General features: G+C 45.0%; 1 protein-coding gene across 10 annotated transcripts in view; it reads right to left on the bottom strand.

The window, feature by feature from the left end:
* Positions 1 to 25,315, bottom strand: part of FRMPD4 (FERM and PDZ domain containing 4) — an 856,248-nt gene that overhangs the window by 58,849 nt on the left and 772,084 nt on the right. The window lies entirely within an intron of this gene.

Raw genomic sequence — 25,315 nt, 5'->3', positions numbered from 1 at the left:
GAGGAGAACTCTTGTAGGAGCTGATAGGATGCTCTAGAATGCTCTCACCCATGACTCGGGAAGACTGGGAGTGTGCTGGTTGGCCAAGTAGGTTTCTAAATCAGGAGAACCTGACCCTTGTCCAGGTCGGCAGCCTCCTAAGATGGACTTTAGTCTCATGGGTCTCACAAGCACTCTTTCCCAGGCCCCTGTCCAGTCACATAACACTGTCTCTTGCCCGGAGTGTGGGCCTCGGCTGGTATGGTCCACGTAGGAGATGAGGGAACATCAGAAACCATTTCAGTTCAGGTCATCAGAGCCGTGGCAGTTTCCATTTATTATTCATCACTGACTGTACCAGGCCTGGGTCAGGCTGCATGACCCTCATTATCTCCTCTCTTTAAAATAACTCTGCCAGGGAGTTTTATTTCCACTTGCATGGGCGAAGACAGGCTCTCTTCAAAGAGGTTAAACATCTCGTCCAAGGCTACACTGCTCATTTGAGGAGGAGCCAGGAACCCAACCCAGGCCATGTGCACCGACACTTTTTCCCCTCCATCCTTGGTAAAGTCATTATCGGTGTTCAGAGTGCCCACATCCCAAAGCTTTACCTTTCTCTGGTGGCTCACTAGAGCTGCCTACTAAAGACACATGTTGGGTATATCTTACAGGCCCCGCAGCATGTCGCCATATTGTTTCTTTGGATTCCCATAACACTAGTGACAAGGAAGTATCACTTCCTCCGTTCGGTGGTCAGCTAAACGATGGCCCAGAGAGGCTGAGCGGTTTATGCACCTCATCCTGCAGAGCAAGGATTGGCAGCTATAAAGCAGAGCGACTGCAGATGTCCTGGAAACACAGAACAGCAAGAGAACAACGCAACTTGTAAGAGCCAGGATGACCATCAGTGGAGACCCACACAGAAGGCAGCTTTTGAGCTGGATCTTCATGGATGGGTGAGAGCTCGGTAAGAAAAGTAGTTTCCAGAACACTGAAGGTGAAAACAGTTCTATGGGCAGGAATGCTTTGGGGCTGGTTAGGGAATAGTGTATTTCCAAACATAACAAGGATGCAAGGTGGGAAAGAAGGCTGGAAAGGAACACTGGGGACAGGTGAGGAAGACCCAGTTGATGCGCAGAAACCTGGTGAGAACCACCCTTCGGTAGCAGAGTCATTACTGAATGGGAAATAGCTGGCAGCAATGATCCCATGCAAAGGAAAGCAAGTGGGGTTACAGGTGCACATTTAAATGTATGGCTGCAATTTGTGTTTTTAGTGGGTGTCATGCAGCAAGGAAAGCTGTAGAATGCCTGTTGCTATCAGAATTCAGAAGAAATACATTCATGTTTTCCAAAGGAAGCCAGACACAAGAGCAAAGGTTTTCAAAACCAACCAGCCAAATCTGGATCTCATTCATTCATATATTCATTCATTCACTTTTTTTTTTTTTTGATTCCATAAACATTCACGTACCCGGAAGCATGCTAGGCTATAGGAATATGAGGAATATAACAGGTTCTCTGCCCTCAAGAAGCCCACAGCCCCAATTCACGGATAAATATAACTGGAATAGAAGTTATTCCACATAGAAGCATATATGGGTACATGTGGAGGCATGAAGAGGAAAGGGGTCCCCTCTTTCCAGGGTGGCTGGGAGGGAAGTTACACTCAGGGAAGCATTTGCAAAGAAGGAAGATGCCTCAACTGGTCTTCAGGAAGAGTCTACCAGGTGGGCAGGGAAATGAAGGAGATGTTACGCACCTGGAGTAGAAAGTCCAAAGGAAATGAGGTGGGAGAGAACGGCATGCCTTGAATCTACGGAAGCAGCATGCACCTTATCTCAGATGACAGTGAACCTGAGGTGGGCTCTTGAAGCTGGGGACTGATACAGTCAGCTTTGTTGTTGTTGTTGTTAAGTTTTTATTTAAAGTCCAGTTAGTTAACATAGACAATCAGCTTGATTTTTAAAAGTTCACTCGGCCAATTGCGCAGGCCCACGTCAGGGGCGTGGGGAGAAGGGGACTCAGTGATGAAGCCCTTGCCATGTCGCAGGTAAGGTGAAATGATGACTGAAACCAAAGATGCAGAAACGGTGAAGAGGAAGTGAGATGTAAGGACGATTTAGAGGAAGCCGGAGTCCATAGGCCTCCTAGGCAATCCGAATGGTGTCCAAGAACGAAAAGCTGAAAGGCACAGATGGAGTTAGTGAAATAGAACCTATGTAGAAGGTTGTTCTCGAGCCAGGAGGAGCTGGGGCTCCCAGGTGTCCCTAAGGGTTAATGATCCTAGTCACTAACTCCTAGTCTACATGTATCGGGACTGGAACTATGTGGGCTCTACAGGGATTGAACTTGTGCTTGAATATTAACAAGGTGATGGTAGTCTCTGAACTCTTGTTCCAGTTGCTAACTTTCATATGCATGTTAACGAACAGGGGCACGTGTAGAGAAAATACATTTTTAAAATTTTTTTGTAAGTTTATCTATGTTGAGAGAGAGAGAAAGAGAGGCAGAGAGAGATGGAGAGAATCCCAAGCAGGCTCGGTGCTGTCAGTGTGGAGCCCAACGTGGGGCTTGAACTCATGAACCGTGCGATCGCAACCTGAGCTGAAACCAAGAGTAGGACGCTTCACTGAATGAGGCACCCAGGAGCCCCGGGAAATACTATTTTTGATGTTGGCAAGGAATAGAGGTAATGCCGATGAAAAAGCTGTAATTCTAACATGGCACATACAGAGACTGTTCGTAAACAGCTATAAGACAGACTGTGCCTTCCTGCTAGGAGGAAAAATCAGGTTAAGGAAGACTAGGTACGGAGCTCCAACAGCTAGCCTGAAACAACAGCCCAGATCTCAGAAAACCTAGCAATGCCCTAATCCTCTCTAAAAGTTGACAGATTTTCAGTCAACCATGATAATATTTCACTGATGGAAAGAGGTTGTGGGATTTAGACTAAATTTTTGAAGTGTGCCTGCCACGTCTGAGTTTAGCCTCAACCGAAGAGAACTATTTATAAATTAATCCATGGCAAGGCAGAGAGAAATCTTGTTTTCCTGTCTATTGGGAAATCCTGCTTTGAACATGCACTTGGACTGCCCTAACCTTGCCACTGAATTTCAAGACCTTTCTGCTTTGAATTAATAGGGTTTACAGTCTACATTTGGGCTGCTGATATGAAGAAAGAAAGTATTTCACTCTCAAGAGCTATCTAATTACTACAGGAAGAATCATACAAAGATTACTTTTCAAATGCAGGTGTCCACTGGGGTTGAAAACAAACAGCAAACAAACCTAAGTAGTGAAACAGCTTCCTTCCTATAGAACCTAACAGGGTGGCTTAGATCATTTCCCAGTATATCCCCAATATAATAAGAGATTAGAGTTTCAGGAGAACCATTGCCATTTTCTACTTTCAAGGCTATTAAGAACAGCAGGTGAAGTTGGTGATTTCCGTTTTTAATCATCCTAGATTTTTCAGTCCTGCCACCAAATGGAAGCGTGTCCATAACCAGAGTCACCTAAAAATTATGCAAATCAAAATGTATGTAACAATATTAAGGACAGGAACAAATTGTCCCTTACACTATTTTTTTTCTCTTGAGTTTCATTATGTTCAAGGAGGATGGATATTAAACTATGTAAAATAGAAAAAACGTCCTCGAGGGTGGTGAGGAAGATAAGAAAAGGGAAATATAAAAACTGAGTTAAAGAGCAAGAGTTCTCAAAATTACCCATAGCATAATACAACATACCATGCATAGAAAAATAATATGAAATAAAACACAACAAGGTCTGAATGGATCACAGCATTTTGGAAACAAAACGAGATCATTAGCCGGCAATATAAAATAGGTAGGAGACTATTGCTGGGTGAATATTATTTTGATAGTATATGGTAAAGTCTTATTTTTCACATTTGATAAACAGTAGTGACATTAAAAATACCACGAGAGACAATTATACAAACACACATTAGGAGTTCTTTTAAAAACTGCATTTTCTTTGCCCAAATGGGACATTAATGGCTCCTTTGAAACTCATGTAATGTATCATATAAACATGTCTTTAAACATATGCCCTGTAAAACTGGTAGGGGGAATTCTGACCGGCTGTTCATTTAAAGAAGAGGAAATAAAAGTCCTCCATATAGATCCCCACGTTCCAACCTGGGCCAGCTCTGCTGCTTAAGAAGACTTGGGTAGAGGTATGATGGGGCTTGAAATTCCTTTCCACCTGAGAGAAGCGGTGAGGCCGCCGAAGGAAAACCCCTTACTGCCCTGCCACCTGCCTAGATGAGAAGATGACTCACACGTGGGAGGTCTCGTTTAGGCTTGGGGCCCACAGAGCTACTCCTGGCCAGCCTATGGCTCAGCACAATTCTAGAATCTCCTGATTTCAAATCAGGACCTGAGACATGGTGAGTGGGTCTCCCACAGCTGTCAGACACAAAATAAACGTTATAGTGGCAAGGGCCCCACGACTATTCTGAATCCTATACTGTACATCCCCAAAGATGCTTTCTGCAGTGTGGTGGGAACATATATAATTCATGACCAAAAGATTCTAATCGATGGCCTGAAATGTTTTTTTCTCTTCAAGATGAAGCTCCAAATTAGCTCATGCTTATGCATCATATAAATTAGACATAAACTCTGTCAAGTATAAAGACAAGGCCACACAATTATAGGCATATCTGCCTAAATCAGAGCACTCTGACCATTTCTTTGGGGCCCGATTACACAATCGCTCCAAGTGTCAGCAGTGAAAAGATTTATTATTGCTTACCTTATGCCAGAGGCACTCATTCAACTGAGGGTTAAAAGCCATGTGATGATTCCTATGGAAGACCACGTAGTTTTATCAGAAAATCATGACGCGTTGGTCTCCAACGCAGGCTTTATGAACTTAAACTTACTTATTCACCTAAATTACTTCTGCTAACTCCCGTTGGCTTATCTCATTTCCTGGAGCTATCATTTGCCCACAGCTCAAGCAAGAAACTCGGGAGTTACCCTCCGTTTCTCCTGGTCTCTCAATCTCCACATCAAATATACCACCAAGTCCTACTGATGCTTCCTCTCTGACACAGCTTTTATAAATCCTGAGGACTACTCTGGGTCACTTCTCTAGGTGTAGTTTCTCACCTGGACTCTTTCAAGAACCTCTAATGGCTTCTCTGTCTCCGCTCGCGCCTCCACTCATGTCTCCGCATAGTGCAGACGGAGTGATGTTGTAAAAGTGTAAGTTGGGTTCTTTAACTCCTGCTTAAAGCCCTCCAATGGTGCCCTCTTTCCTAGAACAAAATTCAGACTTTTTTTCATAGTCAAGATCAAAGGCCAGCACACGTGTTCTGTAAAGGGCCAGACAGTAAATATTTTAGGCTTTGCTGGCCAGATGGTCTCTAGCCTGCAGTCACAGCACAAAAGTAGCCACAGACAATATAGTCCGTGGCTATGTTCCAACAAAACTTGATTTACAAAAACAAGCAAAGGGCCAGATTTGGCTCTTGGCGCACAATGAGCTAACCCACACTCTAGAAGACCTCCATCACTCAGTTCCTGTCTCTCTCTCTCTCTCTCTCTCTCTCTCTCTAGCCTTTTCATACCACATTTCCCTTTGCGGATCAATGACAGCCACACTGTCCTATTTTTCTCGAAGCTCATTTCTTCCCTCCACTCTGCCTGGTTGACTTTTCCCACCCTCTCAGGAACAACTTAAATGTACCTCATCACTCAGGATTTCCCTGAGTCTCCTACTCCTATGCCATCATTCTTCCTGTTAGTGTCACTTTCTCTTCCTTCACGGCACTTAGCGTGAGGGTAATTATCTATATATTTGCCCGCTTCGCCACTTACTGTCCAACTTCCTCACTAGATCACAGGCAAGAGGAAGGAAGGGCCCGGGTCTGTGTTCGCTACTCCATACCCAGCAACTACCACCAGGTCTGGCACACAGTGGGTGCCTAATAAATAGTTATCGAATGAACACATTTTGTTTCTTTGAGTCTTAAGTTTTCTCACCTCTAAAATGGCAGTAACAATAGGATTTGACTTTTGGCTTGTATCAGGATGGCCGTGTTGCTTAAATATTTCAAGCACCCAGGGAAGTGCTCGGACTCAGACATTTTCCTTGCATTCGGCTCTCTTCGACACAGTTACAGTTAATGGGTAGGATCATTTCTTTTAGAAACCATCCACTCTTTCCAGCGGCATTCAAGTAGCTGGGGATCTATCACCCCAGTCAAAACATTCAGGCTGCTTTAGTCGCATATTTATGGTGTGAGTTAAAGATTAGAAAAGCATGTTTTTCTTTTTATATCAGGTCTTTTTTCTAGTTAGATTAATTCACTCTCAAGTCCTTTTTCTAGAGATAATGGTCAGTAAGTATGGAACGTTGGGCTAGAAACAAATGTGGGATTAGGTACAGGGGGTCTCTGATATTGGATGTGTTTCTGGAAAACACGGCTGAACTTGCATTTCTTATGCACCCTTGTCTGCTCGAGAGAGCCGAGCGGAAGCAGCACCAGCAGTCAGTATCCAGCGCATATGCTGATCCCAAGGGCTTTGACTCCCATCATCCAGCGACTGGACTTGACCCTTTGTTCAGGAAACATCCTTATGCTACGGAGGTGGCCACTGCCTCAATGGGAATTTACATGCTCTGGGGGCAGACGCTGGCCAGTAACTATCCTGTGGTAGAGGGGGATAGCAGGTGGCTCTGCTCCCTTGGGGAGTGAGCCAAAGACACCGATCTGGAATCTGGCTTGCCATGGCATCTTTGTTTGGCCTCCTTTTCTTCTAAGTCCGAATTCCCCCACTCCCCTGTTTATTTTTTCCTGGGAACTCTTCCTATGACATCACTGGCACATGGATCCTCCTCTCAGGGTGAACTTCTGGAAGCCCGACCCAAGACCAGCAAACAAGTGGTCACAATGCAGGCAAACGTTCTGTAGAGGGTTTAAGTGGACAAGTCCAGGTTGGAATAAATGCTGTTCGAGGATTTCGGAACTAGAAAGAGTTGAAGAAGAAAATTCGAAGTATTTGGGGCTTGCAAGTGAATAAACAGACCAGATTAAAAGTAAAATCTCCCATGTCAAGGCCATCTTGGGAACATTTTCTCTCTATCAAAACATATTGAGAGACCCATCATTAATAAGGATCCTTCTTTTAAAAGGATAACTGGAAATGTTCTTTTAAACCGAAGGAATGCCAATCTGCATTAGTCTTACATAAAGATTTCTCTGAGCAAAGAGGTAATTACAGTCTGACAGATGCCTAAAATAGCCTTGATTCTGTGTTTCTTTTTCAATCCAGAGGTGGGCAGATACCACCCTAGTGCCTCTCTGAATTATAGCTTATAAAACTTGGGAGAAAAAAAAGAGAGAGAGATCTATTGAACCGCAATGTTTAGACTACCCGAGCCTTTCAACTAGCTTCTCATTCCCCCTCCTCTCCTCACCATCCTTGGGGCAAATGAAAAGTACAGGGCCTCTTCTCCAATGGAAACTGCTAGAATCCCTTCTTGTGTGGAAAATGGTGTGCATAGTTTCTGCCTGGCCCGGTTCAATGGTTCTCCATTTTCGTTCCACTTAGCATCAGTTTTAGACTCTGGGCTCTGCTATTTACAACTGCATAACTTCAAGAAAATACTGTATCCTTTGAGCCTCTATATCATCATTCTGAAAATAAAGGAAATCTTTACCGTGAGTCTGCTACTCACTCACATATGTTAATCACAGAACATATAGCATGAAAATAGCACTGGCAGGAGGCAGTGCCTTCAGGGGATCAAATATTTCCCACACTACTTTATGAATAGACTCTTTACATTGTAGGAAGTCAAATTTTTAAATCTATGCCTTGTTTGATGTCCACGAGTAAAAAATTCTCAGCATTTAAACTTCAGATGGCAAATTATAGGAGTGCCATAAGAACTGGTCTGCTGTTCACGTCTAAGGAAAAAAGAAAATATTTGTTTCCAACAAAACAGCTACGTTTTTTGTTTTTTCCATAATATACAAGCGTTTCTGCTTTATGAAAAAGAGCAGTTCACCCGAACCCATGATCGTTACCCTTTGATTATATGTTTGCTAGGACTGCAAGAGACTTCCTGAAATTCAAGAGCTACATGATCAGAAGAGAGGCTGAATATTTGTAAATAGTTCTTCAGATGTCATGCTTTTTGATAAAATCTGCAGCCATTGGAGGATTATGCGAAGTTGGTGAAATAGTATTGGAATCATGCTGTCACCCCATAAAAAGAGGGAAAGCAACTCAGACAGCAAAGCCAAAAACCCATGACAACATCCCAGCAAAACTAGGTGTGAGATATCGCCATGGATGCCCAAATCAAACCAATGGTGTCTGTGTGGGAGGAACTAGAGGGATGACAAAGGGGCCTCCGTAGGCTCAGAGACCAGAAAAACCTTGGAATTGCCTACAGGTCCTCCCAAGAAGTGACAGATGCCCATCCAGGGAGCACACGCCATAGACATGTCTACGGAGCAGTGGGGCACAAGCTCATGGTCCCTGTACAACTACCACTCTGACGCTGGGTGAGGGAGCCCCTGTGTTGGCTCTATTCTACGAGGTGGATATCTAATATATCTATCTAAAAATGAGGAGAGAAAAAGGAAAGGTGACAGAGAGCAGAGGTAGGCAGACGCAGGCCTTCTGAGTATTAACATGGATTGTGAGTATAAAGGTATTAGTTCAAGTTAAATGTTCAAGGAGATGGCAAGAAGGGCAAAGATGAGGTTATTAGCTAATTGAAAAAATGTTGAGAGTAGGACACCAATAGGTAACAAACAAATAAAAAATGGTGGGGGTGTGCTTGTGGCGGGGAGACTAGGTCATTACATAAAGGCATCGGTCTAACGACAACCACCTGAATAAAAATACACGTCTTCCTAATTATGATGAGTCACCAACAAACAGACACGTGTGTGTGTAAAAAACATGATGACATGAGGTGTTGATCGCTAGGATATATAGTTAAGTGAAAAAAGTATGTCTCGTTTACTATTATTTCTAAGAATGGAGAGAAATTGGGAGCATGTGCTCATATTAAACAGTGGAAGAATGAACCACAACATAAAATAAAAAAAAAAAAATAAGCGTTACATATATATGGGAGGAAATAGGGAAGGAGAGGACATGGACAGAATTTACACTTCCCTGGACATACATTTTGTAGCTTTGGCTTGGGAATCATGAAAACAGACATAATTATAAAACACAGCTAAATAAAATCCCTAAATATTGCTTGTAAAATGAAATAAAGAGCCCGTGTATCCTGTTGGACGCATGGTTATAGCCGCACATAATTAGAGGCAGAGTGACAAAGAGAGGAACTGTCCCAAGTGGTTTTAAAACAGTATTTTGAGCATCCTTGTGAGATAGGACATAAAGACAAATAGAATGGCAACAAAAATATCTTCAAATTCGAGTTGGGTAATCAGGTTATTTGTGGCAGCATTGTTATTCTGAGGCTGGAATGTGTGTGGTGTGGGATAAAGCTGAGAAATCATGATAGGGTCACTGAGGACTGGGATTTAGTTTGAGAAAAAGGAGATAAAGATTAAAGATAGGTGGGATTAGATAAAACCTTTTTGTCCTGGGGCACCTGGGTGGCTCAGTCCTTTGAGCATCTGATTCTTGATTTCCGTTCCAGTCCTGCTCCCACATGTCTGTGGGTTCAAGCCCTGCGTCAGGCTCTGTGCTGATAGCACGGAGCCTGCTTGCGATTCTCCTTCTCTCTCTGCCCCTCCCCTGCTTGTGCTCTCTCTCTCTCTCTCAAAAATAAACATTTAAAAAAATTGGGGGTGGGGAGAAATGACAGTGAAACAACTCGTTTTGAAAACTGGTAAATAAAGTGGCAAATGAAGGGACAGATTTAAACATGTACCCTGCCTTTTATCTGAATTGTTCACCAGGGTAACCAAATATTTTCTCTTTTAAGTTATTCTGATATTGGGGCCCCTGGGTGGCTCAGTCAGTTGAGCATCTGACTCTTGATTTCGGCTCAGGTCATGATCTCCTGGTTCATGGGAGGCAGCCTCATGTGGGGGTCTGCGTTGGCAGCGTGGAGCCTGGTTGGGCTTCTCTCTCCTCCTCCCTCTGGCCCTTCCCTGCTCATGCTCTCTGTGTCTCTCTCAAAATAAATAAACATAAAAAAAAAAAAAACATATACCATAACAAGAAATTATGCTATGAGACACCATGGAAGAAATAGGAATACTGTGAATATTTGATTATATTGTATACTGTTAGGTGTGATAATGCTATTATGGGTTTTTAATTTTTTTAATGTTTATTTATTTATTTTGAGAGAGAGAGAGTGTGTGTGCACCCAAGCAGGGGAGGGACGGAGAGAGAGAGACAGAGACAGAGAATCCTAAGCAGGTTCAGGGCTGTTGGCACAGAGACCGACGAGGGGCTCTATCTCATGAACCATGAGATCATGACCTGAACCAAAAACAAGACTCAAGACGCTTAACTGACTGAGCCACCCTGGCGCCCCGGGTTTGTAATTTTTATAAAGAATGCTGATCTCTTAGAGATACATATTGAATTATTATAGACGAAATGGTAGGATATGTGGGGTTTGCTTCAATATCATGAAAGAGTAAGGGGGGTGTCTTGGGGTATGGATGATTGGCCATGAGTTGATGACTGTTGAAGCTGGGTGATGGGAGCATGGGTTGACGATACTTTTCTCTACACTTATGATCCTTTTCAAGGTTTTCCATAATCAAACGTTTCCAAAACAACCTGCAGCCACAAGCGACCAGTAATAGTGGCAGGTGTTTCCTTTGCTTGACCAGGATCCGGTCCATTCTTTTAGCAATGGCCCCCAGATTTCCTTTGCAGAACCCACCTCTCCAACTCTTAGATTCTAAAAATGCCCCCCCCCCCCCGCTCTGCACGGGAGGCAGAGTCTACTCCCTTAGTGCCAGTGATTTTTTTAGGGGTAGACAGTCACCTTAGTGGACAAGTAAAAGCTCTGTCTGGGACGTTGGGTTTGTTTTTGTGGGAAATGGTGGTCTTTCACCCCTCTGAGCTGTTGAGTTGGTGGCATGCAAACCTAGAGCTCTGATTTAGCCTTATTACTGGGAGAGAGCTCTCCTAAAGAAGCGCACACGGGAAAGTGGGCCAAGGCAAGAGATGGGGGGCAAAGGATTCATGGTACCATCAGGTTTCAGCAGCTGCCTCCCCGTATGCCTGGCCAGCTCCACCGTAGGTCCGTTTGACTTCCATCAGCCAGTAGATTCGCTTTCTCACTGAAGCCAGTTTGAACTATGTTTCACTTCTACCTGAAAGGCTCTTAGTAATCACAGCTGTGCTACTTATAAGACAAACTGTATATTCGAGAGCCCAAGGAAAGGGGCTTCACGGAGAAAAGAAAACAAATTACAGAGGAAACGCACTTTTAGGGGCCTCCCACGTATCGTATTACTTTGCAACATAATGGAAACTTGTACCTCGCTGAGTTTAAGAAACATAATATATGCAGGAAATTAAAGGGTGAGAAATGTGCGTGCGTTTTTTTCGAAATTTTCACACTTTTGGAATCTTTCCGCAAGCTTGGTATTTTTTATTTATTTATTTTTTATTATAAATCCCGAGAGAGGTTTCCTTTGTTCCTGTGTTTGGCCATTCAGTTTTGAAATTACCAAGCTCCAAGTCACCCAGATACCCTGAAGTGCTCTATGAGAAAGAACATTCCCTATGTGATTTCCGGGAGTTCAAAGTGAGCTGATACTGTTGATTGGGTTCGATAAAGAACAGTCTGTTCCACCTCTAATATACTTGATTTAACATTAAATATAAATGAAAACACCCTGGGGCAGAGTTTCAGAGCGGGTGATGAAAATTCAGCTTTGACATGCTTCTTGTAAAAACCCAAGAATGCTCAGTCCACAGAGCAATCCCATTTATTAGACACAGAGGTGTAGACTCTTTTGTGCATAAAAATATAAATAGACGTCACCACGGAGGTAAAAGGAAAAGAAAGATGTTTAATAGTGATAAGTTCTCATATGGGGGGAAACTAGCAAATCTTTTGTTTGCTGGATCCTTTATTATTTGATCTAGAATCAGCAATGAATTTTGCCTTGGTTGTTTACATGGGAAACACTCAGAATACAAAAAGGCAAAGGTGTTGAAATAGAAGTGGAATCTTGTTCAGAATAATAATAAATTACACCTTCTTCTGTCTAAATGCCAAGATCCGCATTTTTTTTTTTTTGTACTTGCCTGTCCAAACAGAAGTAACTCACAGAGTAAACGAGGTCCTATTTCATCTTTTAAGTTGTAATCAAATGGCTTATTAACTGCTTTTTAATGACTACTACGTCGTGGAATATAATTTGGTACGCTTAGTAAAGACTGATTTATAATATACAGGATACTAATATGCAAAAATGATGAAATAAAAGCTGATTTGATAGGCTCATACGTTTGCATGTGGAATCAAAAATTATTTCAGAGTGGGCAAATGGTGTCAAAGACAGTCTCCATTTTCCGTGGGTATGCATGTTGTCTGACATAAAAAAGAGACTAGGTAGTGTGTACAAAATGGTAACCCCGTAAGACCAGTTATAAAAAACATCCTTTTGAAAAATATTTCTGGGGCACCTGAGTGGCTCAGGAGGTTAAGTGTCCGACTTCGGCTCGGGTCATGGTCTCATGGTGTGTGGGTTTGAGCCCCACGTCGGGCTCTGTGCTCTAGGTGGGGAGCCTGCTTGGGATTCTCTCTCTCCTTCTCCTCCTCCCCCACTCATGTGAGTGTGCGCTCCTCCCTCCCTCTCTCTCTCTCTCTCTCTCTCTCTCAAAAAATAAACTTTGAAAGATAAAAAAAAAAAAATTAAAAAATAATTCCTACCCAGTGACCTGGCAGGAAACATATTCTCAGTTGTGTCCTGGGAGAGTTCCCGTCTTGTTCAGGTCATGCAAGGGTCCTGGGGATGTGACTCAGGCACCAAGGGACAACATGGAGTAACAGAGAGTACGTATCATAGATGGACACTGGACTGACTTCCTGGCTTCCTCAAGTATGGCTAAGTGACCTTGAGCAAGTTCCGGAACTCACTAGCGAAGCTTGGAGCCCAGCATACAGTCAGCATGTGTTTAACCGTGTTTGTTTTTTGACTGTAAATGACTCTCCTTCCTCCCGATCATAGAGGTGTGCTAGGATTTGGTGTATGTGGCACAGGGGTGGGCTCACAAAATGGTGCCTGCTTCACTGTTCCTGTCTTCAAAAATGTGGTTCCAGTGCCTCTTCCAGCAGACTTTGTTTGCTTGAAAAAACACAGTAGCGAAAGAGTGGCAAGGGAGGACAAAATCTCTGCCTGCATCTTACTTGTTCAAAGAATCTTTTTCTGCCGGAGATTTATAAGCCAATACATTTTTATAGATCCTATTTATAACTAAAATTCACTGTCTTACCATTTAGTTTCTGAACACGGGGTCTCTGCTACCATACCATCTGGACTCCCAGCAGGGAGAGGGTGGCTCTTGGTAATTGCTGCCTCCCTGCTCCCTGCTCTGTTGCTTGGGAACGGGACAGGACTTGCCTCATTACCTCCCCTCTTCTCTTCTCAACCATTTCACGGATATTTCACCATCTTTGGACATTCCCACTCGCCGGGGAATCGTTCATTTGCAGGGATTTGAAACTGCACCCTCTGAGAAGAAGGTGAGTTGGGTCGACTACCGATCATAGTACGCTTAAGGCGAGACTTCATAACTGTCATCTCCAGTGGTCCTCAATGGGGTGAGAACATCCCCAAGTGTTGGGGAGCACCACTAGGATCTAGCAGATGGGGCCACAGATGCTAAGTTTCCTTCCATTCAAGGACAGACCTGCGTGGTGAAGAATGGCCTCCCACAAAACACCCATCATCTTCCATCACAAACTTCCGGGGGATGGGGACTCTAAAGCTGTTACCCGCCCCGACTGACAGCTGGTTGAGAGCTGCCTGTTTCATGCCACTACATTCTGCAAAGCCACGCCAAGGGGGCACATGGAGATCCCATAGCTAGGATGCCGACTCAGTTAGGAAGGGAGGAGGTTGATCTGCGAGTTCACATGTAAACAATGCAGAGAAGGCATAAATACAACCTTTAGAGCCCCCCACTGCTTTTCTTCGAGAAAGGATAAGTTTAAAGTACACCAGAGGTCACCTTCAGCGTGGGCATAAATGTAACTCTGGTTATGCTGGGTACGAGACCTGACGCTGCAGAAAGGGGCAGTTGAATTTCGGAACGGTAACTGAAACCACTCCCTAGACGCCTCATTTCAAATCTACGAGCAGAGTCTAAGGTGGTGTGAGGCAGTTGAGAAGAAAGAATGCAGCCAGTAAAAGTGAGGCAGATAGAGATAAGACCGTGAGCCATGCTGGTGAAGTGATGGAGACGTTTGGAACACAGGTGGCAAGACTAAAACCAACACACATGTGAAAGCAGGGGACAAACAATGCACCTGCTTCCGGCGCCACTGCTGAAAAGGTTATCGGCTTGTTTAGGTTTGATGAAAAGGCTAATGAGACAAATTGCACATAATCTTTTAAAAGGCAGGTCTGTGTTACACTCGCTTTTAGAGGTATTCCTTAAAAAAAAAAAAAAAAAAAAAAAAATCTCTTTTCAGTTTTGCGTTGAGCACTGCACCAGGCAGGAAGGTTAGCATGACATATAAAATCGCGTCTGTGCAGAAAGTGGCTCTGGGCTCTGCATGCCCGCTCCCGCCACCGATCGGGCTTCCGGACAGAACAGAGCTTCCTGTGTGGGTAGGGTCATCCATGTGGCTGGCTTCTTGCCAAAGGAAGGAGACTGGAAGTGCCGTTTCGGCCCCGCCCCCGCCCCTTCCGGGCCTGGCCCAGGCAACCCTTCCACGTGCCCTTCCAAGCTCTTCCCCTTCTGCAGTCTGACAAGGACAAACCGGAAGCCGTGTGCTGAAGATGGCCAGTCACAAAACAGGTAGGGTCTGGGTTGGGTCCCTGGACTCTCCGCTGAAGGAGAGCGGTCCGCCCATCAGGAACACTCATTATGGACCTTATGTGATTGACAAATTCCTATTGTGACTGAAGCACCGTAGAGTCTGGGGTTTGTCACAGCAGCTAGTGTTATCCTAATCCTGGTCTTTGTCACTAAGGAACACACATTTGTGGGGCGCCTGGGTGGCACCAGTCGGTTAAGCATCAGGCTCTTGATTTTGGCTCGGGTCACGATCTCGCGGTTCATGAGTTCAAGCCCTGCGTCAGGCTTTGAGCTGATAGTGCAGAGCCTGCTTGGGATCCTCTCTCTCTCTCTTTCCCTGCCCTCTCTCAAAACAAAACAAAACAAAACAAAAACACACACTTGTGACAAAGATGGACAAGTTCACAAACACAGATAACCTTGTGTGGTATAGATTATAATAAAGATGTATGTACATTTCAGCGGCTGAAGATACGGGAGTAATAACATTGGGGGCTGACTAGGGAGGATAAGTGAAAATGCTACAGAAGTCTGTGATGTTTACCTGTTTGCTTGTTTTCTTACTTTTCCCCCCATCTCTCCACTTTCCAAAAAGGATTTTAGGTGGCCAGGGAGTCCACAATATTTGCTTTGTTTATTATGATCCCTAGCAAACTCCCCCCACCCCCCCCCCCCGCCCCCAACACTCTGTTTCACTGTCCTGTCCCTATTGCCCTCTTATCTTCAGAACTGGTCCCTTTACATTTTCATTGGTTTAAGCCAGGGGCCAGCAGACAACAGGCAGGCAGCAGGGGGAGGGGGTGCTAAATCTGGTCCCCCACTGTTTTTGTAAACAAAGTTTTATTGGAACACAGCCACACTCATTTGTTTACATATTATTTATGGCTGCTCACGTGCTACAACAGCAGAATCGGGTTGCTGTGACAGAGACCATATGGCCGGCAATGCCTAAAATATTTACAACCTGGTCCTTTGCAGAAAAAGTTTGCCGACTCCTGATTTAGGACGTTCCTAACCTAATCTTAACCTCAGCAAGGCACATACCAATAGTCCCACAACCACCTCACACATAGGACACAACAGTTAAGTCCCTCATGTTCTGGCCAGCACCTCATCCAACGCACGGCTGCACACCTGTGTGGATCCCCAAGTCAAGTTCACGATTATCACTGCTGGGTTCTAGAGCTCTGGGGGCCAGCCTTGGCAAACCAACTGACGGCCTTCTGGGTTTTTTCATCATTCCTCAAGTTCTCTTTATCCTGAAAGACTAAATTCCTAGTTCTCTTCCTTGGAACTAAATTTCAGGTTCCTCTCCATGGTTTGGACGGAATATCTGGATGGTGCTCCAACCTCCTACTCTGCAACGTCAAGAGCATTAATGACAACACCTGACACAAAGACCTAACTGATTACAAGTCGCACAGTGTTCTCACATACATTCTCTCATTCTGGTTTATCTAATTCTTACAACAGATCTTCGTTTTATGGGTCAAGACACAGGATTACTATAAATTAAGCCCTTGTCCAACATCAGACACAGCTAATCCATTTCAGAGGTGGCATTTGAAATCAAATTGCTCTGATTTCTATGCCACAACAGGTCTTGTCATCAGGGAGCAGGATAATATTTTGGAATATTCACCGACATTCCCCTCTCATCTCCATGCCCTCCCCCCTCATTTCTTTGCCCATGCGGTCAGCCAGATCACACGCCACTCATCAGTCCAGGACAGGGCTGTGACAGAAGTGGAAAAATATCTAGGCTCTAAGAACTGAAGATAAAAACTAAAGGCTGGGAAGGACATTCAGCAAATCAGAGGAGAGCTTCCTCCTCTCCGGCATGGACACTGGTCAGAGGGTGGGGGAACAGAGTGGGTCTTAGGGTATGCAGAAAAGCACCAAATTGTGGGTGCCTATGCAAGAGCAGGCATCCTTCCCCTCTTTTCAAGAGCTTTTCCTCCAGGAAGATTCCACTGGGAACCTTCAAGTAGTCTGGTGGAACTAAAGACTACAATGATCTGGGCTTTCTTTCGTAGTCAGAACTCTGGGAGGGGGGACCAGATCTTGGAGGAAAAGAGCCCCAGAGAGTAGTCTATGTCCCAGTTTGGCTCAGGAGGGGTAAGCGTACCCATGATGACGGAGAGGTGGCTAAGGAAGGGCCGACAGTGGTGAACAAGGGATGCCACGGTAGCTCCGCGCCTAGGTGACTGAGCAAAGGCAGACCAGCTGGGCACAAAGATATCCCAACAAGTTCTAGTGAAATGGATGATGCGGGCAGAGGGGACACGCTTCACCTCCCCCAGTGCCTCCTCCTGCTACAGCAATGCCCCCAGATGGAGACTCGGCACTGTGGCAAGGGAATGAACCGACCGGACACTAGGGTGGGGATTTGGAATAAAATTCGGATTATTATATAATGGATAAATAACAATACACTTCTGGGGCTCAGTCAGTAGAGCACACAACTCTTGATCTTGGAGTTTTGAGTTCAAGCCCCTTTTTGGGCAGAGTGCTTACTTAAATTTTTTTTTTTAACGTTTATTTATTATTGAAAGACAGAGAGAGACAGAGCATGAGCAGGGGAGGGGCAGAGAGAGAGGGAGACACAGAATCCAAAGCAGGCTCCAGGCTCCGAGCTGTCAGCACAGAGCCCGACACGGGCTTAAACCCATGAACTCTGAGATCATGACCTGAGCTGAAGTCGGATGCTTAACTGACTGAGCCACCCAGGCGGCCTTGATGCAGAACTTTTTAATGAAGAAAGGGTATGCTTGAGGAAATACCCTAGAATTAATGAATTGGTATGTGGCAAAACTCAAAACCTCCCCTAAGCCTTCTTTCTCCAGGGAAACTTGTCATTTTCCTGGATGAACATGACCAAGACTAAAAAGAAGATCTCCAGAGATGTTTAAATACTAGGATATTCATATATTAAAGAGTTATAACCGTTACAAACCGTGAGGTCATGATCTGAGCTGAAGTTGGACGCTCAACCGACTTAGCCACCCAGGCGCCCCAGGCATAGTGCTTAAAAAAAAAAAAAAAATACACTTCTTCCACATCTGAGCATTGGGACAGAGACTCTTGCCCACCCACTGGGTTGCCTGAAGAGATGGGCTCTGGTGCTGAGTTTTTGAGACCTTCTAGTAAAATCTCTAGGGAATGGGGCTTAGAGTTGGTCCTGGTCACGTTCTGACTGAAGGCTCACCAAGATTTTTGTTTGTTTGTTTGGTCTTTTCAGCACTTATATATAGAAAGTGTGTGGACTAATTTATAAACTTGTACTTCAAAAGGATTAACAGAACACAGCATAGGGCCAATAATCATCTTCTACCATTTTTTTTTTAATATTTGATTTTTGCTTTTTAAGTTTATTTATTTTGAGTGAGAGAGAGAGAGAGAGAGAGAGAGAGGGAGAGAGAGAAAGAGAAAGAGAATCTGTATTGTCAGTGAAGAGCCCAACGCGGGGCTCAAACCCACACACCGTGAGATCACGACCTGAGCCGAAATCAAGAGTTGGTTGCCATCCAGGTGACCCTACCATTTTTTTCTTAATATAGATACGATGTTAAGATATTCAGTAGTGTCAACCATATGAGCTAATTGAGAACATGCCCTAGTTTAAAACTTTTTGTGACTCTTCAATCTTCGACGCTCATTTTCCACACACGAGTTGCACATGAGCATGTACGGTAACGGCGAGATGTGCCGAGAGAGTTGGCGGTGCTCGTTAACAAAATATAAGGGATGTTGAAATAATCTGAACGACACCATTTTTCTTCTTAATTTTCATTATCACCTTTATGAACTATGGACCCAAATCGCCTTTTCTACTTTGTCCTTATTAGAATGTTTTCGCACACGTTCCATTTTCTAGAACTGCTGACCTCTTTCTCCCCAGGCTCTGTAATTTGCGATTGTCAGAAAACGTATCAGGTAAGTCTACAAGGTGTGGTGTCAGCATACCAAGGGGCTGTTCTTTCGTGTTTTCACTGAAATTGCTTGCTGGTCTTTCCATAATAAGGCCTTATTGTATCATACATCATCATGCATATTTTATATGCCCGATGCTCCGTAGATGTTCTTGGCTTTGTTATTTTACTAAGCAGCATCGTGATGCATCTAAGCCCAGCCGAAATTAGACAGGAAGGTGACCCTCCTAATATATTCTTTTGCAGACACAGCGCCCCTGGAACATGATCTGATTTGACTTTCCATTATAATTCTGATGAGGAGAGAGACTGATAAGAAGACAGATGGGCTGAGATCTAATTTTTCGACAGGTCCCTTCTAAATGGTTTCTCTCGCCCTTATTAAGCTTGCCGGTCTTCCACGAATTACAACAGCCAGGTACTCCTGAGCGCTTCCTGCTAAAATCAAAGTGAGTGCTTGGCCAACCTGGGACAGGAGACGGGCTCTTTGCGTACAATCCCCAAATGGAGGGTGTGGGTGCTAAGATCCGGGTTCTAGAGGCCAAATATAGCTCTGCTGTCTGTTGGGCCTACGGAGTGAGGACTCGGTATGCCAGATAACCAGGCTGGTCCCCTCGGTACGAACAGGTCCAGGTAATTCATACTGGCTTCTTCCACCCCCCACTGTGCGCCTCCTTGCTCACCCTGAGCAAGTGCTTTAACTTCTTTAAGCCCCTTTCCCATTCTGTAATGGGGTACTATCAACACTCCTTGCTCACAGGGCTGTTCTAAGCAGTACACGTGATGAGCAGGTTAAAAGCAGTCACTACAGGAGCCAGACTGGGTTTCACTCCACCCCTTACTAGCTGCGGGATGGTGGCACTTCCCTTAACCTTGCTGCACCTCAGTTTCCCCATCTGTAAATCAGAGGTAACCACTGCATCCATTAATCACTGTGAGGACTGAATGAGTTACTATACAAAATGTACACAGGACAGCGTAGTGGGAGCGCCGTCTAAGTGTTGTCTGGTCTTCGTACGAAGGAACGAAAGGGTTTAGCATATAAGAAGGACTTAATACATATTAACTCTCATCATTAGTCGGGATGTGATTGATCATATTCTCTTTTTTCCTCCTGAATGTCAAAAACGTTACCCTTCAAAGCTATACACAGAGCTCTGGCTGTGATTGTGGGGGTGAGTTGGCTCATCCGTCTTGTTGAGAGGTACGTGTTCTAGGGAAGACATGAGTTGTGCTTTTGGGCATTCTGGTCATAATTATTGGAATAATCTTCCTGGCCATAGAAGGAAATATGTACAGGGGCGCCTGGGTGGCTCAGTCGGTTAAGCTTCCAACTTCGGCTTGGGCCATGATCTCGCAGTTCGTTGGTTCGAGCCCCGCATCGGGCTCCGTGCTGACAGCTTGGAGCCTGGAGCCTGCTTCGGATTCTGTGTCTCCCTCCCTGTCTGCCCCTCCTCCGCTTGCACTGTCTCTCTCTCTCTCTCTCTCTCTCTCAAAAAAAAACCAAACACTAAAAAAAAAATTTTTTTTAGAAGGAAATTTGTACATTGCCTGGCGTGTTTTTATATATTATAGTCACTTAGGGAAAAGGAATGCCACTAAAAATTAGTGTTTGTCCTTTGTGAATTAAAGTGATGGTTAGTAATTTACCATCTAGTCTTATTCTTATTATACTTATTGGAAGAACCCTACTGCTCCGCAATCACAGAACATTAGCATAGAAAGGGTGATTCTCTAGATGTGGCTGTACCTAGAGCACAGCTCATTACATAGACCAACAGGCATAATCAACCTGGGTGGTGACAGAAGACAGATGGAGGGATGGTGAGCTGCCCTGTCGCAGAGTTGGGAGAAGGGGAGCTAGTTTCCAGTTCAACCCTTGTGTCTTCTCATCACGGGCTGGGCAACCCTCAGCTTTCACTGCTATGCTGGAAGGGTGGGGAAGACTGAGCTGCTCGCATGTCTGGCTCTTCACCGTTACCTTCAGACTCGGAAAGAAACAAAAGGGACGGAAGGGAGCCAGCACGTTCAGATTCTGCTGCCAGGGCTCGAAGACCGGGATTGGCCTGCTGGGACTCCAGGAACATTCTGACTCTATGCGAAACTGCGTGCGCACGCGGATTCTCCTGGGTGGAGGAAGCAGAAGTCCATGCTTTTTATCCAATCTTGAATCACAAAAGACCAGTGCCTCCAGTCTAAAGCAAGCCAGCAGCTTTGTTGCCGCATTAGAGGGGCGGCTGCAGGACCAGATTTTGAGGTTGTGGTTTAGGACAGCCACATGAGCAATGTGTATCTTCGTAACTGCACGCTGGAAAGGAAGTGTCCATCAGGAGACTCTGGGGGTTCGGGGGACAAGGGCGAGATCGATTTTACAGCCCTCTCTCCAGCCATAACCTGCCCTGCCACTCAGGGTCAACAGCCACCCTTTACAACTTCACTACATTCCTGCACATCCCCATCTGCCCTCACCAAACATTCCCACCGAACACTACCCTCCCCAGCAGCCTTGCAACACTAGTAAATACAGTGCAGTTAGTTAGAAGTCTCCTCCTTTAGTGCAGGAATCACGTCTTTGGTATTTATGCATCGCCAGTATCCTACATGACGTTTGGTACCCAGCTAATGCTCAATAATTGTTTGCTGAAGTCAAATAAATTCAACTGGATTGGCTAGCCTTGAGGGATGGGGCACAATTCATAACGTCTATGAGCAATTATACTCCATAGATTTCAAAAATAAAACGTTGGGAACTCTTTTAAGTTAATTTGCCTAATTATGAAAAGCCAAGGGAAATTATCCTTGGATACTTCTAAAGAAGAAAGATATGGTAATTTGCAAAGGGCACGGATTCTTCAAAGATTTTGCTCCTCAACCACTCGAAAGTATGAGCGAGAGTTAACAACTTAGACAACTGTGAAATGAACAGAACTCGTCTAATTTCAGCACAGCAATTACAGCTTTTTGAGGCTACACGAAAAACCCCAAATGTGGTTACTATAATAGTAAATTGGTCTCCGAGAAACTCTTTTATTTTCTCTAGAAAAATAAATAATTTGCTATCATAGAGCAACCAAATGATAAGAAAAAGAACGCACAAAGAAACACAAAAGTATCTGGAAACAAAAAGTGATTCACGAGCAAATGCTGTACTGGGAGGGAAAAAAAAGAACAAAACAAGACAGAACCACTTACAGGAGTAAATGGATGCCAATTTTTAAAGAGCGAATTTTACAGGCTTATTAAAATGATGAGTGTTTTTCCGAATTTCCTTAGTGGCTAAGAAAATGGGATATTTTATTGAACAGAAAGGGAATTTATCTTGTGTAAGATACAGACATTAAAACACATACCGACTGAGAAGCCCAGAGACGATGTTACACAAGCTACATTTTTAGGTTAGTATGCATATGGCGGACAGACGACTGAGCTCATGGGAAGGCACAGGAACATCTTCTAATACTTGAACTTTTTTCATTAGTGAGAAATGCATTATTTCCAAATTCTGGCTTAATGAGTTGGAAGGCATCGGCCACCAAAGGAACGCTACAACCAAGGGCGTTCCATCCCGGGGAACTGCACCGTGTTATCGCACTAGGCTTTCTTAGGTTAAAAGAAAGCACCTTGTTACTCTTCTAAAGATAAATGTATTGCACTGAGATTAAAGGGAGCAGGCCTTTAGGACTATGTTATATGTCCACCATCTCAATAGCGTCCAGGGCCTACGTGTTTTCCTCACTCGCAAAATTTTTTTGACTCTGAGAAATTCACCCAAGGGTTCGATGTGGGGGTCTTGTCTGTCTTGAGGAGGTCCACCATGACTAATTAGGGTAGTGAGGACTGTGAGCCCCCTGTGGCTGGTGCCTAGCTCTGGGTCCTGCATGCACTGGGTGCCTAAAAAGGTTTGATAAATCAGTGAACGAAACCCCTCAGCTGACATTCACACTTGCAGAACACGAGCTGAAGGAAGGGCTGGGGGAAACCATCGAAGTCAATAGTCCTCACAGAGTGTTCTTCAGAGCCTGCCCACTTACTCAACGCATTGTTACTGAGTGCCTCCTGTGAGCCCGGCCTGCGGCCGGGTCATGGGGACACGTGAGGGGACAACACAGACAAGGTCTCTTTTCTCATGGAACTTAGGTGGATCCTGATTCCACGACATCAGGCCACATTCCGGAATGAAACTGTGCTCTTCTCACATACTAGTGAGACACTTGCAAAGAGACCCTCAGGCCCCATTCCAAAGTGAGCCGCGAACAAGTGCGACCCCCCAGAACTTTCCAGGAAGAGGTACAATGTGATCTTTTATTGCCAGCCAGCACCTTCCCTCCCCCCCTTCCCTCCTCCAGTCCACGTAAGAAATCTAGAACTTTGGCGTTGTCAGAGGGCCGAGATCCGGGCAGAGGGTACCTCCTGGCCTCTGTGATGGGGTTAAGCAGATCACCTGAACGGTAGCTGGTCTTGTCGGCGCCAGACCCCCATGCTCGGTACCGCGCTCCCAGTATGCCCTACGAGTGGCTCCCAGGATGCCCAGCTTTCCCACCCCCAAAGAATTCATGCATGGACTTCACAGGACAGCGAGCTTTTACGGATGGATGACAGAAAGGGAGTCAACAGCCAATGCCAGTCAGAGGAGCAAAGGAGACCTCGGCTCTCTCCTATTGCCCTCCCGATCTCCAACCCGGAGGGTGGGTCTTGACACGTGACAGGAAGTTTTATGCACCCGAAGTACTTCATGATGTTTAAAAAGCGTACATGCATTCCATTTCAAATGGAACCTCTTCATCAAGTGTGTGGGAATGTTGCAGTAATCACCAAAGAAAATGCAATTAGTTCCTGCAGGATCTCCTAAAACAGGGGTTGACAAACCTTTCCTGTAAAGGGCTAGATGGGTCTCTATCACGAGCGCTCGACTCTGCTGCCATAGGGAGACAAGACCTTTGGGCAATACGCACATGACCGGGTGTGGCTGTTTTCCAACAAAACGTTATTTGCGGACTCTGGAATTTGACTTTCACATGGTTGGCGTGTGTCACAAAATAGTCTCCCTTTTCCCCCCAACCATTTAAAAATGGTAAAAACCATTCTTAGCTCCTGGGCGGTGCAGAAACAGGTGGCAGGCTGGATGTGGAGTGTGAGCTGTCGTGCATTTAGCCAACGAATATTCACCAAACCCTGTTGCCCATAAAGACCTACAGCGATTTTGTTTACGGAGAGGCCACTTCCTTCATAATGTGTTAAAGCAGAAGGGAAAAATGGGGGGGGGGGGTTCTTTTTAGATGCCCCCCCCCCCGTAGGATTGCTAAGAAATGATCATGCTTTTAGACAGCTTTGGCTCTGTCTCTGTCCCACAGCAAGCAATTCAGTCCAAGGAAACCCAAACACAGACATTTTCTTTCTTCTATGATCCTCCGGACACACAAATCAATAGAACTGATTATAGAGGCGTGTACCTAGGAGAAAACAAAATAACCGTGTGGCCTGCCATCAGGCCCAAACAAGGTACTCCGGATGCAAGGCTATAGGAGTCTCAGAGCCTGCTTGGATGAGGTCTGTCCCCGCCGACAGCCACAAGCATCTCAAGAAAGAAGTGACTCCAAATGGTAACACTGCACCTCCCTCCCCAGGGCTGGAAAGTACCCAGTGACTCCTGAGTCATACATTCTTGCCCCATGGGAAAATCAGAGGTCTCATTCCTGATGCAGGGGGAGTCGGACATGAGCCTCAGGGCCCGGTGGAGGCACACCCCGGGGAGAAGCGGACACCCCACCAAAGCACTCTGCCAGCCAGCTGCAAAGGCTCCAGTATAATAGGCCTACACTACATTAGGGTGACCAGCCGTTCGAGGACGGAGAGGTTTCCCAGGATGTGGGCCTTCCCGCCCTAAAACTGGAACCGTTGCTCACCTGAAAAATAAGCTTCCTCTATTTCTATTTCTCTGTCTTATCCTCCTCCCAGTTCTTCCAAGGATGCATGACCAGCCAGTGCTTTTCCATGAAGCAGAAGCCGAGCTAAGCTTGGGCAAGACACTTTCTCCGGAAAACCCCAGAAACACTTCCATTTAATGCCATTTCGAAGCGCAGGGGTACTTTTTGTTATGAAAGAGCATAAATGTTAGAAGACCCCCTTCTCAGTTTAAAGTGTTGTGATAGCTTTAGCTTCTGCGTCAATTGTGCTTGAAAAAACCGATTTACAAAAGACGGGTGTCACATACCCATTATCCCTCTACACCCCCGGAACACAAGCGGATTCACTCATAAAATAGGCATGGCTTCATTTGGAAAACTTCTAATGACCCCTTTTTGCCCTGACTACACTGTGGGAGAGAAACTCCAGTGGGCTCTTAAGGAGATTCTGGACCGATACGGTAACATCACATAAAATATATTTTCTGGTGCCCCACTTAGAATATCCCACAACAAATCGCTTC

Source organism: Leopardus geoffroyi, chromosome X (assembly GCF_018350155.1).
Source record: "Leopardus geoffroyi isolate Oge1 chromosome X, O.geoffroyi_Oge1_pat1.0, whole genome shotgun sequence".
Taxonomy (NCBI): Eukaryota; Metazoa; Chordata; class Mammalia; order Carnivora; family Felidae; genus Leopardus; species Leopardus geoffroyi.
The sequence above is the reverse complement of the archived record's forward strand: the minus strand, read 5'-3'. Positions and strand labels throughout refer to the sequence as shown.